This window comes from Panthera onca, chromosome A2 (genome assembly GCF_046562875.1).
Source record: "Panthera onca isolate mPanOnc1 chromosome A2, mPanOnc1 haplotype 2, whole genome shotgun sequence".
Lineage (NCBI taxonomy): Eukaryota > Metazoa > Chordata > Mammalia > Carnivora > Felidae > Panthera > Panthera onca.
Window position 1 is genome coordinate 72822834 of NC_138340.1, and position 17487 is coordinate 72840320.

Genomic DNA, 17487 nt, shown 5'->3' on the forward strand with positions numbered 1-17487 from the left:
TGTGAAGCAGACTTGAGCCCAGCCCAGAGCAAGGAGGCAAGCCCAGTTGGACCTGAAGCTTGAAACGGAGATGTCCAACCTCACCTGAATGAGAATAAATGATTGCTGTGTAGAGCCATTAAGTTTAGGGGTGGTTATTTTATAGCAATAACCTTTATAATCACCATGAGGGGAAGCTTTGAAATAATGGGCAATAGGGTTGTTCTCTGCCCCAACTATAAAACCAGTGCAGACTGAGAGCAGAAATTTTCAAAGTTCCCATGATGGAAAGAATGGCCTTCAGACAAGATCAGTACTTGACAAATGGAACTGATCTAAGGAAATCAGAAGGGGACAGGTTAAGTATGAAAGCCCCAAGAAAAGATTCAGAGAAGCATGAGTTGGCAGAGTTCATCCCAACTCAATCAAGAGGAGGAGAGATCTAACCCACAGATCCTACTTTCTATAGGAACTCCATCTTTTGGAACGAATGTACAAAGACATCACAGGCTAGGATGATTTGACAATGGAAATATAATACCAATATTGTTTTTCTGGTTCAGGCCTCACCAAACCTTCTTCATCCTGCTGACGATGATACAGCTTTTCCTGAATATCTACCAACAAGGAGAGGATGTACTCAGATGTGTGTGATAGTTGTATTGTCAGTGTGAATTAACATACTGGCATTCAGGATTATCTAGCAGTCTCTAAATCTAGTGTGAGTCTTGACTTTAAAAAGCACATTTGTTCTCTGTGTGCTAACAAAGTCATGTTTCAGAGACAAAAAAGGAGTAACCAAAATCTACCTGGGGAGACCTATTGTTAGGCATCAGTCTCTTCTGGGGATACTCTGACCTCACCAGTGCAGTACTTTCCCATAAAGCTTCTATTACATCTAGGAAGAAGAAATATCCATTTAAATTCTTTCTAATTTTGAGACTCCATGATCCTTTAATACAATTATTGCAAAATAAATGGTGTAGTTAATAAGGGCCAAACTAATTTAGAAAAGGGAAGACTATGATATCCAGAGGAATGGAAGAAGGTCATTTTGGGCTAAAAAATGTAATAATAAGATAATAGATTTAACATCATGGAGAAAAGTGTGAACACAGAATCTGCCTTCTTGGTACATACCTAATGGCAAAGTAATCCTAATAATTGGAAATGGAAGTGTCTATGGGAAGACAGAAAATCATGTAGGAACTGACAGTGAAATGTAAAAGCTATAAGATCATGAAATGTATATAATATACATAAAGCTTTTCAGAGCACAGATAAGAACACAAGGGAATAAATATTCTAGGAAGAAACAACTGCAGGTGTTCTAAGTGTATATCAGTGTTAGTGGAAGGTGGATGTTTATAAAACATTTCTTAGAACTACTATTTTTAAATATGCATTTGGTTGAGAGAAAAGGAAGATCATAGGGTTGCACCAGATTGGTTAATAAATGAACAAATGTATAAATACATTTGGGGACTCAATCCCCATCATTTAAAACAGACTTTTACAGTTACATGACACAATTAATACTACAATGTTTCTCTGAGAACCTATGAAATAATTTAACATCTATTCCTTCATCTTGCCTTCATCAAAATGGGCACACCTAAGACTCTTTTCATTTTAGAGGTGTAAAACCCAAATATGAAAGAATGACATACTCAGGATTTCTCAGATAAACTGATAAGTGCTGTGCTGGAACCAGCTCATGGGAGTCATCAATTGTGTGCATCTTTCCCCAATTCTACATCCAGCCATGTCACATTGATGCCTTGAGACTGGTCACTGTGGGAATGGGAATATTTATATATGGAAATAGGCAAACCAACAGTACATACAAATCAGGGATTCTCCCCCCCGCCCCATCCACCTCCTCCGCCACCCTGAGAGGTGGTTGTTCAACATTTTACCACATCATTGATTAGAACACAGGTCCTGTAGAACCCCTGTCTAGACAAGATCATTGGTTCGCCAAATCAGGACTCTGTTGATAGTCCTGACCCTCTCCCATGGGTGCAGTTACAGAAGCCCACACCATGCGTGCAGTTACAGAAGCCCACAAATGCACAAGCAGACACCTCTAGGCTTGTCTCTAACTCTTTACAGAAATTTAATGTTAACACCGTTCTGCTAATGATAATGAGGACAGCCTCTTGGGGCAGAAAGAAAACATTTGGACTTTAATTTAATACAAGCCAAATACTTTGTGTAATTCTAACTTCCAATCTTTGATGGCTTACAAAGGATAATAAACTTTAGCACATTTAAATCCTGGAGTTGATTACCAAGTAATTTAGCCTGGTAAAAAGATAAGCATATTATGTTTGGATATTGAGTAATAATAATTTTATTCACTTATCCTTGTAGGGAAATCATTATATTGAGAATATTAATATCACTGTACTATAAACCAATGTTTTTCAAATACTTTTAGGTATTTTACTTTTACTTGTATAATTAAAAAAACTGTAGAATGAATATGATTCTTCAAAGTACTTAACACAAATGCACATGGCTTTCTGATAGAATAAAGATTTGGATTATTATTTTCTTCTGATATCCAACCACCCAATCTTTAATTGACCATGCCTCTTTCTTCTAAAGACCTTATGTAGCCAAGAAGAGTCAACAAAAACACCAGCAGTACCAAAAAATATGAAAGGAAGCCAGTAAGAAAAGCAGATTGCAGTAGGAATAGAAAAATCTGGAAGTCACAATAATTACATTTTCACGTTAACTTAGTTGGTGCTGAAGAAAACAATTTTGCCTGGCCTGGCTGCAAAGCTCACTATATTTTACACTAAAGTTGGAAGACAGAGGATTTCCTTTTTAAGCATTGGTCCAAAGAGTATACCATTATGACAAGAATTACTTTACGCTCAAAGAATTTAGGAGAAGGGACCCATAAAGTATATGCCCCTAAAGAGAAGCCAATTCTACACAAAATGGAAATGAGTGAAGCCTATGCAGTTTGTTCAATGAACATTCTCTCAAAGCTTCAAATGATTCTATGTTTTTGTTTTGTTTTGTTTTTTCCCACTGTGCCACCCCCACATCTTTCTTGTCCATCAGTCTGACTGACCTCTACACAACTAAAGATACTTGTGAGCCTGGTCTCCATTCTAGAATGCCATTCTTTAAACTCTGAAACCTGTATCAGGCAAATGAGAGTAAACCCAGGAGCTACTCTGTTGTGTAGGGTCTTATCAGGCCTTCTAAGATGGGCCGTGGGAGTTTTAATTAGCCTCTGGGATGAGGTGGAATTGAAGCTCATTTTGAGTAGCAGCTGTTTAGATGATTACTCACTGGAGGTGAGTGCATTCCTTCATGGCCAGAAAGATGGGAGTCAATGATTTAGATGTTTTCATCTCAAAATTACCTTCCTCCTATGAATAAATTGCCTATGAATAAATCATGAACCTAGTAGAACCATATCCTCTCTTCAGGATAGGAAGGGAGGGCTAAGAGAGAAAGAAGTGAGGAAAAGGGAAAAAGGAAGGAGGCAGAAAGGAAAAAGAAATGAAGGAAAGAGGATAAATTGCATTATGTTTTTTCCTGTGCTGGGTAACTAACCAAACCCTAACAAGGGAGGAGCCAGCTCAAATGAGGGGGTTTTCTTCCTTTTATAAGACTTCGCCTGGGTACTTTAACTTTAACTATATTTTTATGGCCAATTATTGGCAACATCAGCAAGTAATATCTACTTATAAGCATCCTTGGATTGTTTAGGGGATATAAGTGTGGACCATTATTTAAATTCTTGTAGTAGGTGACCTTAATAGATGAGGTATAATCTGGTTATTGCACAAAGTAAAAATTAGAGACTATTCTTTCTTCTCAAGCCAGACTCCTCTCCAACTGAAAAGAAATAAGGTAAAGTCATTTCCAACCTTTGACACTAGTTCAGAGGTCCAAAGTGGTGAGGGAAAAAGAAAAAAAAAAGGAGTTTAGCTGAGCTCCAGTAGAAAATGCATCCCGGGGACCATGAACAAAAACAAGGGAGAGAAGAAAAAACTATCTTTTGATACTATAGCTTTAGTTAATTTTACTTTGCTAAGTGATCTGTTTTCATACAAATTAGCTTGTTCTTTTAGCTGAAGCTCACTTAAAAAAAAAACAAAAAGCAAGATAGTAAAATGTACAACATTTATTGTGCATGCGGCACATCCAGAATTCATGACTTGGAACTCCAAATCAGAACGAGGAATTTGGAACACAAAATATAGAACGTGCAGCATGGCATTACATGGAGCCCAGCAGCGAGAATGCACAGAAACTAAGTACAGTTGGCACTTTATAATTACAAGTGGCACAACACTGCAGTAGAGAACTAGTTTTTTTTTTTTTTTTTTTTTTTTTTTAATGCATGTGACTCAATATGGAATGTTTTTGTTCATGATGTGTACCTACTGCCACGGACAGCTGTCCAGGTGCTGTATGGGTACTGGATTAACACCTGCTGGGGACAAACCTTCATAAGCAATGTACAGACACACCTAGCATGGCCAAACAAGATGAGATGTTGTGATATAGATTTGGATTGGTATACGTACACACACACACACACACACACTCAATTTCACAAAGACAGATATATACACACACAGATTATAAATGTATATTTTAAAAAATACATTTGTTAAGATTAATATTTCATGCAGCAAACAGGGCTTAATTGAAAACTTCCTTTGACAGCTATATGGAATTAGGCAATTGAATAAGGAAATAGCTGTCATCTTATCTTCTGCCTTTTTTTCCTCCCTTCCCCTCACCTTAGTCCCAGGTTCTTGTAAAACAGGTAACTGAGTGAATGTTAGGATTACATAGGCAAAATATGAAGGCATGTCTCTCCCAGTTCTTTTAAGGTTAATTTACCCAGTACAGTGAGGCCCCAGATTACTGCATATTTGTATTTCTGTAATTTTGAGGCTTCCTAGGTATCAATTGTGAGCACAAAATGAATCAGGATAAAACATTCAGGCTATGTTATTTAGTAATCATAATAGGAATTTTGCAGCACGTTCAGTAATTTCTAAATTTTTTAAACAAATTATTTATGTTTATTTATTCTTGAGACAGACAGAGTGCAAACAGGGGAGGTGCAGAGGGAGAGGGAGGCACAGAATCTGAAGCAGGCTCCAGGCTCTGAGCTATTAGCACAGAGCCAGAGACAGGGCCCGAACCCATGAACCGTGAGATCATGACCTGAGCCCAAGTCGGATGCTTACCCAACTGAGCCACCTAGGTGCCCAATAATTTCTAAATTTTAATTCAGCTACTGTCATGAACTCATTGTATGGCAATTGTATTCTAAAATTTGCATGAGTGACCATTGTCATTCTGCTCAGTCAGAGTCAATTTCCTGCCACCAACACTGCTGTGTGCACCTCTTTAAAACTAGGATTGTCTTTTATGGGCATTGTCAGCATTGATGCTATTTAGTTTACTTCTATTTTGACTTTTAAAATCCGTGCAATTTCTTTTGTGTGTGTGTGTGTGTGTGTGTGTGTGTGTGTGTGTGTATGCAAATACATTCCTACACATGCAGAAACAATGCTGATTTGGTATTTTACTTAAGCAAAGAAAATATTTTGCATCTTGTGAAATCTCCTTATTTTACAGGTAACAATATTGGGCCCCAGCGCTCAAGCTGAATTTGTATTATCTGTATATGTAGTTTTATAATGCATGTATGTATGTATCTATCTATATATTGATATAGAAATCTCTCTGTGTTTCTCTATATATGTATGTATACGTATACACAGTATAAAATCTAAAACCCAAAAAATCATAAAAAATAAAATTAAAATAATCCCATGACATAGGGATAACTATCGCTAATTCTTCAGTGTTAGTGCAGTTACTGATTTTCTACATATCTATGTATAGAAAGAAATACAGAGAAAAGAATTATGCCAGTTTATAATAATGTTTAAATTTAATAGCACTAATGAATATTAACTATTACTATTTTTAAACCAGTAATAATTTGGTAGACCTAAATATTATCCTTTTTATTTGCATTTCTTCATGATGGCGTTTACAAGATTATTTTTTAAAAATCTGTCAATATATTCTGGCACTTGTTTATGGCCTTTGCTCTATTTTCTATCAAGGTTACAAATGCTTTTCTCATAGTAATTTTTTTATGTGATAAGGTTATGCACAAGAGCTTTAATTTAAAAATAATATTGGGGCACCTGGGTGGCTCAGTCAGTTAAGTGGCCGACTTCAGCTTAGGTCATGATCTCACAGTTCATGGGTTTGAGCCCCACATCGGACTCTGTACTGACAGCTCAGAGCCTGGAGCCTGCTTCAGATTCTGTGTCTCCCTCTCTCTGCCCCTCCTCCACTCACACTCTCTCTCAAATAAATAATTTAAAAAATTTTAATGTTTTATTTATTTTTGTGAGCAGGGGAGGGAAAAAGAAAGAAGGGGAGAGTGAATTCCAAGCAGGCTCCCTGCTGCCAGCACAGAGCCTGAAGTGGGGCTTGAACTCATGAACTGTGAGATCGTAACTTGAGCTGAAACCAAGAGTCAGATGCTTAACCAACTGAGCCACCCAGACACCCAAAAAGCCTTAATTTTTATAGTGAAATGTATGACTTGTCTTATTTGTTCCATCACTTTTCTGTTGAAAAATCTCTCACCCACTCCACAATTATTCAAGTATTCTTTTATAGTTGCTTCAACATTTATATTTTAATAATGAAATTTTAACCATTAATTCTTTAGGACTTTATTTTGGTGTGTGACATTAGATGAGATCTCATATGATTTATTTTTTTTAAGTTTATTTATTTATTTTGAGAGAGATGGAGATAGCACAAGTTGGGGAGGGGCAGAGAAAGGAAAGAGAGAGAATCCCAAGCAGGCTCCATGCTGACAGCACAGAGCCTGATGTGGGGCTTGAACTCACAAACTGGGAGATCATGACCTGAGCAAAACCAGGAGTCAGATGTTTAACCAACTGAGCCACCCAGGAGCCCCTGATTTTTTTTTTTTAATTTTTTAATTTTAGTTTTTCTCTACACCATTTGATACCTGATCCACTATTATCTTCTCATTAAATTTTGTTGTGTCCTTTAGTATATATTAAACTTTTTTATTAGTGAGTTCTAAATTATGTTTCATCCATTTACTATCACTCCTTTCCATTCAACATTTTGGTGATTAGGCCTCTGTAGTACATTTCCGTATCTATATACGCTATTCCCATTTCTCTATCCAAACATTTTTATAGACAACATTCTCATTTATTTGTCCTTTCAGATGAATCTTGAGACTCACTAGGTCAAGTAAAAGTAGTGGAACTGTGTTTGGGTTTGAGTGAAACCCATAAACTAATTTTGGAACACTATATTCAGAATATATAAAAATTTTATGATTTTGTGGGTCTAGGTCCTTCACATTTCTTCTGAACGTTATTCCTTCTATTGCACTATTACATATTTACCCCCTGCAATGTATTGTCCGCATAGTTACTGTCGATCTGGAAGAAATACGTGGTCTTTCATGCAGTGTTTTCTTAAACCCAGCTGCATGATAAACGTTGAGGAATTTTGCAGTGAAGTATTTATTCTTCTCCTTTTTTGTTACCTGCCTCAATGGCCAGAATTCAGAACAATGCTAAATAACAATGCGGATAGTAGACATCCTTTATGCGATCTTATTTCAAAAGAAGTATTTCCAATATTTCACTGAAATATGCTGGTGGTTTAATATAGATGTTCTTTATCACATGAGACAAGTATCTTTCTAATCGTAGCTGCTATTTTTTTTCTCCAATCTGTAATGGACATTTAGTTTTATTAAATGCCGTTAAAGTATCTGCTGAGATGATAAATGTGGATTTGGTAACTGGATCTTTGCTATGCTGTATTATATAAGAGATGTCCTCATGTCTATTTACTCCCACTGAATCCTGCATGTAACACTGTTGGTGGAGGCACAGTTTTCTTTTACTAGATAGAGTCAAATTTGGTTTGTTAATATTTTATGGTCTGTAATTTTCTTGTGCTGTTTCTGTCAGGTTTTGTTTTTACTTTAGTTTATAAAATGATCTGGACAGCTTTCAAACTCTTTCTTTCTATGTTCTGGAACAATATATTAAAGCTGCCCCTTGAAAACTTAGACTATAAGTCCTGGAGCCTTTTGTGGAAATAATTATTTGATATCTTTCATTTTTTTTATTAGGTATTCCATATATGCTGGTTTTCTAATTATGTATGAATCAATTTTCCCCACTATGGCTTCTTTAAATAAATTATCCATTCTACTAAAATTCTCAAATTTGTGAGCACACTTAGTTATAACACACTATTTTCTGTATTTTAAAAAACACTGCCTTTTGCTCCTATAGCCTGTATCAGTTCCAGGTTTTTTTTTCTATCATATTTTACCTCTGTTTTTTACAAATTAAACTCACTGAAAGCTTGTTCTTTTTTCTTCCCTTTGTCCTACAGATGTATTGATTTTTTTTTTTTTGCTTTATTATTTTCCTCCTGATTTGTTCAATTTCTTGTCATTTCTTCAACTTCTGGGATTGACTTCTTTGTTCATTCATTTGTATTCTTTCATGTTTAAGTAAGCATAATTAAGGCTATAAATTTGGGCCCACTGTGTTAGTAGACAAGATTTTAAAAATTTTCATTATGTTTCTAAATCATCATCATTCATTCATTTATAATCTACCATATGCCAAGCATTGTCTTCTTTCAGGAAAAAAAAACTATAAAATTACCATTTTAATTTTTTCTTAGAACAATGGATTTCAAGAAATTTTTCCTTTTAAAGTGGTTAGATTTTTGTTGGTTTTGACTGTTTAAACTTGTATTACTAAGTATTAGTCTTATTGTGTTAAACTCAGGGATATGCAAGTATTCTAGTGTTGGAAACTTTCTGTTTTTCCTTTGTGGCTTAATATATGATGAACGTTTATAAATATTTCGTGGGGAAGTGAAAAAAGGGAAAAGTTTCTGCAATGTCTATTGAAATTTATTAGTTACAATAAAGTCAGACTCTCTTAGTTGATTTTTCAAAGGTTGAGAAATCTGTTAGAACATAATTAGCAATTATGAATCTGACCAACATGCTCTTTTAAATATTTGTTACTACATTTTAACACACACACATCTTCATGACTAAATTATACTCAACAAAACAGAACAATAGTCATCATTCCACGTTTTTAACTAAAACATTTTTTTCCTAAAATTAACATCATCACATTATTTTGTTTCTATTTTCAGAAAAGTCCATGTACACCAAATTATTTTTATGTATGAATAAATAATAAGAGATAAATGAGAGATTTAGAGACAGAAACAGAACACTACCTCTATAAGGAGTTCCATGGAGTTGTCCTCTTTATTGGATTTTAATGAGCCTGTGTCTCTGAGTTAGTGGGTAATGGATAAAACTTTTTGCTTACATCATTCGGGAAGGTAGAACTGTTCTGTTTCATTACACAAAAACATAGGCAATCCATTCCTTTTTTACTCAACCCAGTTCCTTTGACCTGATTGATGGGGAATTATGCCCAGATTCTGGCATTAAGTTGCTGGCCACTCTCAGCTTTTAGTCTGGTGTTATTTCAAGTCTTCAGTGCTATTGCAGCAGGGTAGCGGTAGGAGTCGTATCAGGGACTGCTAGTCAAATGCTCTTTTAAAGCTCAGTTAGGATTAGGCTCGGGTCTTGACATGAAAACTGCATGCAATATATGCAAAATGAATGCAACATCATCTGGTTTTATTTTGATAATGTAATTTTTCTTGGTCTTGAAACAATCTGAGTTGCAATTTAAAGGGTGATGAAATCATCAGGAAGTGTTACCTGGAAAAAAACTCTCAACAGTGTGTTCTTTTCAGTTTTAGGAAACTTATTAAAATCAATGAACATAAGGATTTTCACAGGCCCCTAAGAGAAAAAAAGTAGTACATCACTTAAAAGTTTTAAAATCTATGGAAGGCAAGTAGGAAGAGATTTCATGAATAGTAGTTTGCATCCTGTCCCATAGAAACAGAAGTGTGACACAGTGATCAGAGTGACACTGGCATTCTGGCCATTTGTTAACTGCTACACAGAGTCAAAGGGCCAGCCTCTGGTCCTAAAACAGGCAAGAGAAAATGTACAATACACTGCAATTCCTTGGAGTGGTTTTTCACCTATGCTTTAAGTAGTCCTAAGTGGATCCTTCACTGAACTCTGCAGACTACAGAAATGTTAGAGTAACCCTTAGCAGCTGCAAGGGCCATGAGCTCTACTTCCCCCCATATAATTACAGAGGACTCTAAATGCTTTAGGGAGCATGGTCAGACCCCCAGAGAGCACCTATGTCCTGATGCAGAATTGTATAGGTCTCTCCATTCTCCAAGAGACTTGAATTATCTCAGAAATTAAGTAAGTTGTATGTAAGCAAAATCACAAGCCAGTAAAATCTTGGCTGGGCTTTTGGTATGTATGTGTGTGGCAAATGGGCAGGAGGTGTGTACAGAGGTGAGGCCTTTCCCTCCTCCCACCTCCTCATCCTGCACTTGGAAGTCAGGAGGAGGGAGGAAGGGGCAGAAAAAAAGAGTGGTGGAGAGAAATAAAGGACATGAAGTTCGGCAACTGGTGATGGAAAATGGCAGGCATGTGATTCAGGTATGGGTGTGCTCATGGGTTGGGTGTGTGGGGGGCACATGCTGAGGGTGCCAAATAAAGAAGTTATATGGTCTATGTGGGAGGTTCACCCACTCCAGAATATCCAGTGCTGCCAACAGGCCAAACCCCAAAGTAGAAAAATGGCCAGTTTGATTTAAATGTGGCCAATCCTAAATCAAAGCAATGAATGACATTTCTAAGAGCATTTACTAGGGAGGGGTCTTTAGCTGGAACCCAGGAGAAATGACCCCCGTTGCAAAGAACTGTCAAAATATAGGTTCCCCACATGAGGAAAGTGAAAAGAGATAAACTTTGGTGTCCTCAGACCAAATCACAACCACTGTTCTCTATTGAGATAATAAGACTGACCTCACAGGAATTTTTGTGAAGATTCATTAAGAAACTTCCAAAAATCCTCTCTTAATAGTAATATATACAAACTACTATAAGTAAATCATTTGCTTCCAAGTTCTAGAACTGACTTAGAATCATAAATAACTATATGTTGACTTTAAAGCATTTTTTTTACTGTTTTACTACTTACAAAGATAAAATATGGCAGTTTTTAGAAAATTTAAAAATACAGAAAGAAAAAAAAAGTCCTAAGATTCTAACCACTAAGAGTCAGCTACTGTCAAAGATTTGATGGACACCCTTCCAAGGCCTGCTCTGTAATATATGGATATATATGTATGACCATATATGTATATAATTTGCACATAAATGGGATCAAAATATACATGCTGTTTTACAAGCTGTTTTTTTCCAACAATATGCCAAAGAGATTTTTTAAGATAGTATACAGACAGATACACACACACACATGCACACAATCTTAAGAGCCATGTAGTAATCTATTGTGTAGGTTTTTCAATAGTATATTTAACCAGTTTCCTATTGATAAGCGAGTAAATTTCATCCACCTTTCATTACTGTAAACATTACTGTGGTGTCATCTCCTTGTACACACATATTACATACCTCTCTGAGTACCTCCTTTGGAAAGATTTCTAAAAATGGGATTGCTAAATCAAAGGGCAGCACATGCAAAATTTTGGTATTCCAGATTATTTCTCAATCTACTTCCTTTGGCCTTATTGATGGGGAAGTATGCCCAGACTGTGGTATTAATTTGCTGGCCACTCAGTTTTTAGTCTGGTGAGTTTCAATACAATCACAGGGGGTAAAAATATTCATTTTTATCCTTTCATTATTTCTTGAATATCTTCTTATTGACCAGACACTATTTTAAGCAGTAAGCATTCAGTGATGAAAAAAAGAAAATGGCCTCTTGACAAGTAGTTCTCTTGACATAGAAGTGAAGAGAGACTTAACATACAATGTGAGAATAGCCGTAACACAAGTGCAAACTGACGCTTGAACTTAATTTGATGGATGAATAGATATATGCCAGGTGGGAAGCAGGATCAAAATAGAACATGAAGAAATGCCAAGTGATAAATGTTCAAGTTCTTTGGAGAAGAAGAAAATTTCAACGGGGTGGGGCAGAAGTTGCCTATATGTCCACATTTTCAAAAACGTGTACCATGGTAGAGAATCTGTGAGTAATGCTTAAGGCAGAAAAGGTTCCACAAATATGTTTGAAAAATTCAGCATACCGCTGGTTTACAATCCCTCACCCACAATTCTGAAATCTAAACAGCTCAGAAAACCAAACATGTTTTGTAATTCACTAGGCTGTAAAACCTTTACCTGAACTGATGTGAAGCTATTTATAGTCTTGATTTATCTCATTTAACGTAAACGTCCATATACGTTGGTACAGAAATGGTAAGGTGCTGGGAAGTGGTACGTAACATTTGGTACTTTTCTAAACATCTGGAAAACTCTGAATTCCAAAGACATCCTGCCATATTCTTTTTGGACCAATGACTGTGAGCCTGTATAATGTCCTTTTAGAGTCACAATGCACATTGCAAGTTTCTAAGTTCTTCAGAAAAAAAAAAAAACCTAAATTTTTTTCACCTAGTATTTCCTACATAGATTTAACTTTTCAACACTTGTACCCTCCTTTTGTTTATAAAACACCTACTAACATCTTAAAGAAAATTATAATTAATATTCCAAGGAATGCATTTTGGGAATTACTATTTAGTATACGGCTAAGCAGTCAGTTGAAGTCTATGAGTAAAAAGAAAGTGATTCTCTTATTTTCCAGGCTGAAAGTCTATTTTCAATGTGGATGATGTACACAACCGGATATGAGACTCTTATTGTAGTACAAGCAAGAAATGATATAAGCTTGAACCAAGGCATTCCAAATGGCATAGCATATATTAAAGGGGAAAGATTCAAATGTGGGAACAACTTCAAGGCTGAACCGATAGCCTCTTAGATTTGAAAACATGTAGAAAGGAAAGGAGAAGCAAGAGGCGATTGCAATTCTAGGCTTTCTAAATTGAGAAAATGGGTGAATGGCGATGCTATTAATTGGCCTAAGGGGTTTGAGAGACCCCATCAGTGCACAGGGGAAGATGACTGGGGAGGTAGTAAATTCCAGGTGCCTGGTAAAGTACAGGTGGGAAAGCAGAGATTCTCATTAGGGCAAAGGAAATCAGCCTGTACTTCCAGAGAAATATTTGGTCTAGAAATATGGAGGGTCTAAATATACAAGGGTCTAAAATGTCACCTCCAGGGAACATGCAGAATATTAAGACCGAAACCAGGACACTGATAAAATATCACCATTTCTAAGAGGGAAGGAATAGGAGGAAGAGTTACTTAAGAAGAAAGAGGAGGGCTTGCAGAAGAGTTAGGAGAAGAAAAGAGCTTCACGAGTTGGCTGTGGTTCTCCACTGCACGGATCAAGGGAGAAGAGACCTGAAACCAAATTCCTGGCCCTGGGCCATTATCATGAACTGTCTCTGCAGTGTGACCGCACGAGAACCAGACCCAAGTAGGCTGAGGAGTGTATTAATCTGCTCAGGCCACTATGACAGATGTCATAGACTCGGGGCTTAAACAACAGAGATGTATTTTCTCACAGTTCTGGATGCTGAAAGTCCAAGATCAAGGTCCTTAAAGCTTTAGCTTCTGGTGAGAGTTCCCATCTTGGTTTGCAGAGAGCCACTTTCTCAGTGTGTCCTCATGTGGCCTCTCCTCAGTGTGTGTGTGTGTGTGTGTGTGTGTGTGTAGAAAGATCTATTTCTTCCTCTTCATGTAAGGCCACCAATCCTATCAGATTTGGGCTCCACCCTTCTGGCCTTATTTAACCTCAATTACCTCCTCAAAGCCCTGTCTCCAAATATACATTGGGAGTTAGGGTCTGACATATAAATCTGGAGGGGAGGGACACAGTTCAGTCCATGGTAAAGAGTAAGGAGGTTGAGGTAACAAGTCCTGAATATGATAATAAAGGTACTAAAGATGAGAAAGAAGAGGACATTTAAAAATCACTGTTTTAAATAATGAAGAGTTTATTATTCTTATACGGGGAAGAAAGGAGAGAATGGAAAGGAAGAAGTTGAGAAAACTCCATAGAGTTGGGGAGGCAGGAGTGTGGTACAAAGACAAGATGGGAGCTCATGTGTAAGTGGAGGGAACAGCCTTGGGAGGGAGCAGGAGCAGCTATTTCTGTGAGACGAAGGAAGAAAGTCAATGTGGGTTTTGTTCTAGTTTGGTCTAGAAGTGTAGTAGACAGAAACTGAGTGAATTTATCTCCAAGAGCATCTGTTTCCTTGAACTTGATGTTGCATTAAACCTGAATTGAACAAATCAACAATGTTGCCTTCCATGTTTTGAAGTGGCTGCCACTATTTCCAAAAAATGAAGAGGGTATGTTTCCAGTATGTGGTGGCGTTTTGACTGGGCTATGCATCCACATATTATATGTGTGTGTGTGTGTGTGTGTGTGTGTGTGTGTGTGTGTGTATCTTAAATATTTAAATAGACTTATCAGCTTAAGACATATAGGATTGTGCAATATTAAAAAGTTACCTCCATTGCCACCACTTTTGAGATGAGTTGGCAAAACTAAATTTCATGGTCTCAGATCCCCCAATTATCCAAAACTTACTTCATATGTCTATGGTTGGTCACATCTGAATGGCCAGTGCCCCATCTGCCCCAGTTCTCATCCCCAGAGAATGAGGAGGCTGGTGAATAACCAGTCCATCAGCAAGAACAAGTCTTGGCATAATTCTGTGCCATGGATGGAAAAACAACCAGTCAAGCTGTGTATGTTGCCATGAAAATGGGAACTTAAAGCAGAAAAGAAGGAAGGTAAAACCATTTAAAGGATTCTTTGGAACAATCCTTCCCTCCAAGTGGCTCCCTGTACAACTGGGAAACAAAGATCCATTGACTCTTCATTCTTTCATTCAGCCCACCAACCAACCAATCTGCATGGTGTACCCATGGTTTGCCAAGCACAGTGCTAGGCACTGGGAACACTTGGCAACAAGGTGGATACTGACCCAGGGCTCACAGCTCTCTTTGCAGGCAAGAATGTTGTTAAATAAGTGATCACAATAGACTGAAATGTTGTGATAAGGATGCCTGGTATTGTGAAAGCATAGAACAGAGGGGTTTAAATGGGATATGGCATTTAGAATCCAGAGGATAAACAGCCATAATTAGATGAAGAGAAGGAGGAAGCATTCCAGAAATACAGAAGAGCAAACAGAAGCCCAGAAGTGTGAAATAGAATAGAAAGAGTTCAATTCATCTAAGGGAGGGAGACCCAAAACCCCCAACAACAGCTGGGCCCAAATGAGAGAGAAACTGAACAAAAATGAGGCAGGACAAGTCAATGGCCAGGTCAGGGATGACTTTGTAACTCAAATTGGGGTCACTGAACCACATCCTATGGATGGTGAGACATTATCGAAGGGTTTTAAAGCATCGGTGTGTGCCTATGTGTGTGGTAGGGGCCAGTAGGGGGAGCTGATAGAATCAAATTTGGACAACAGGATTAGGAAAATCATCTACTGGCAGCATTTAGGATAGATTAGAACTGAAGAGACCAGCTCTAGGGTGACAGCAGTAGACAGGTAGGGTGATGTTGGGCTGTGATGTAGAACACTTCAGAGCAACCAAGTTTTGCCTACTTGAGTTGTACAGATCAGGGTTCAAGAGCAACGTGGATGAAGGCTCTTCTCCTATAGTCTTATTGGTTCATGGTGTGGGGAGGCAAGTCCCTAATCCTCTGTGAAGTCTAAATGACCTGCTGTTACAATATCTATCTACCTTTGCTCTTTGCACTGTGTAGTTTGGATGGATGGCTGTCAGTGTGGTTTTCTTTTTCTCCTGAAAATGCTACAATCTGCTTTGTACCACTGAGGAATTTAGTTTGACTAGTGGAGACTGACTCAAAAGCAGAGCCTGGGGAGCGACCAAGCTTAACCCACCCAGTGCTGCAGAACAGAGCCATCAATAACCTGGCCAGCCAACGGGAGGAAACACACAACCAGGGGCCTGGTTCCAAGCTGGATTCTGGTGAAGCAGAGATGACAGATGCCACTGCTTTCTGCCAAACAGCCATTCCAACCCCATTAGTGCATCATGTAAGGATGAGCGTGCAAGAATCGTGCTGGAAACAAAGGCAGCCTGGAGGGCTGCCCGCAAGCTGGAGCATGGCTGTGCATGCTGGGAGCTGGGCTGGGCAGTCTGGTCTGGCCTCACAGCCCTCCTGTCCCTCTTCTCTGAGGTATGCTGATGGCAGGGGGCCTGCAGGCGACCTGCTTCTGGTGGAGAGTATGAGGAAAATCAGGGACTTGGCCTGTGAGGCGAGCTCTGCAAATGAGTACACCCCGGGAATGGGCAAACAGAGCTGCTGCAGGTATTCATATGAGCCTAGAAAAGGGAGGCCTGTCTAAATTTGCAAGTGTTTATAGAGAGATACGGAGCACATCAGGTTGCCATGAGGAAGGTGCATACTGAAAGCAGCCTTACGTTTGGCCACTTTGAAATCTCCTACTGTGTATCACTGGGGCTGACTTGCTGGTGACCAGGGACAGTGGCTTCACCACGCAGCTTATTCCCATAAAGCCTGGGTCTGGGAGTTATTAGAGGCAGAGATGAATGCTTTCATCTTCAGCAACTGTTTATTAACACACGGTTAGCACTCTGTCGTCCACTTGCATGAACTTTCTGGTCACAAATAGAGGGCAGATGGTGTGCCACTGCTAAAAGGGACCCAGGCTTAACTTGCTGTGAGTTAAGGTAGGGATGTGGAGAGGAGTTTGCTGAGCTTTTATGGCATTGCCAAGGGGTTGCGTTGGGATGCAGTGCTGGAATTCCCACACAGCAACCTGTTGAGGGCAGGGGTCTTGATCCACACAGGCTCTCCCTGGAAGGAACTGATATTTCAGATGTACTGCCTGCTGCAGGCAACAGAAGGACCTGCCTCCCGCAGCGAGTCCAGGAGAACCCTGGCCTTGGTGCTAGGGACCACCAGCATGGCTGCCTGTGTGCAGCTGGGGGTGGGGGGTGGGGGGTGGGAGCTGAGGGGCTTCCACAGGCCAGAAGTGGGTCTGCAGGGGAAGGGGGAGCCTGTGAGCCAGAGGCAGCCAGGCTGCCTGGCAAGCTGCCCACCCCGTGGGCACCCCCCTGTCCTGCTACGCTCTTTCTTTCTCTTTTCTATCAGTACTGCTTTGCAGTAAGAGATACTGGAGAGAGGGCAAACCATCCGCTGATAGCAGGACAAGGACATTTGGGTCACCGGGAATTACGCAGAGGTGTGACAGCATGACCTGGGAAGGAGACTGAAAGCAGAAGAGATAACAGCCGAGTGAGCTCAGTGCGATGCCAGCAGCTCCAGCAAATGGAAAACCACGTGGGCCCAGCTGGCACCCACTTTCGCATAGAGTGGCCAGTTGGGATTTGGGGGT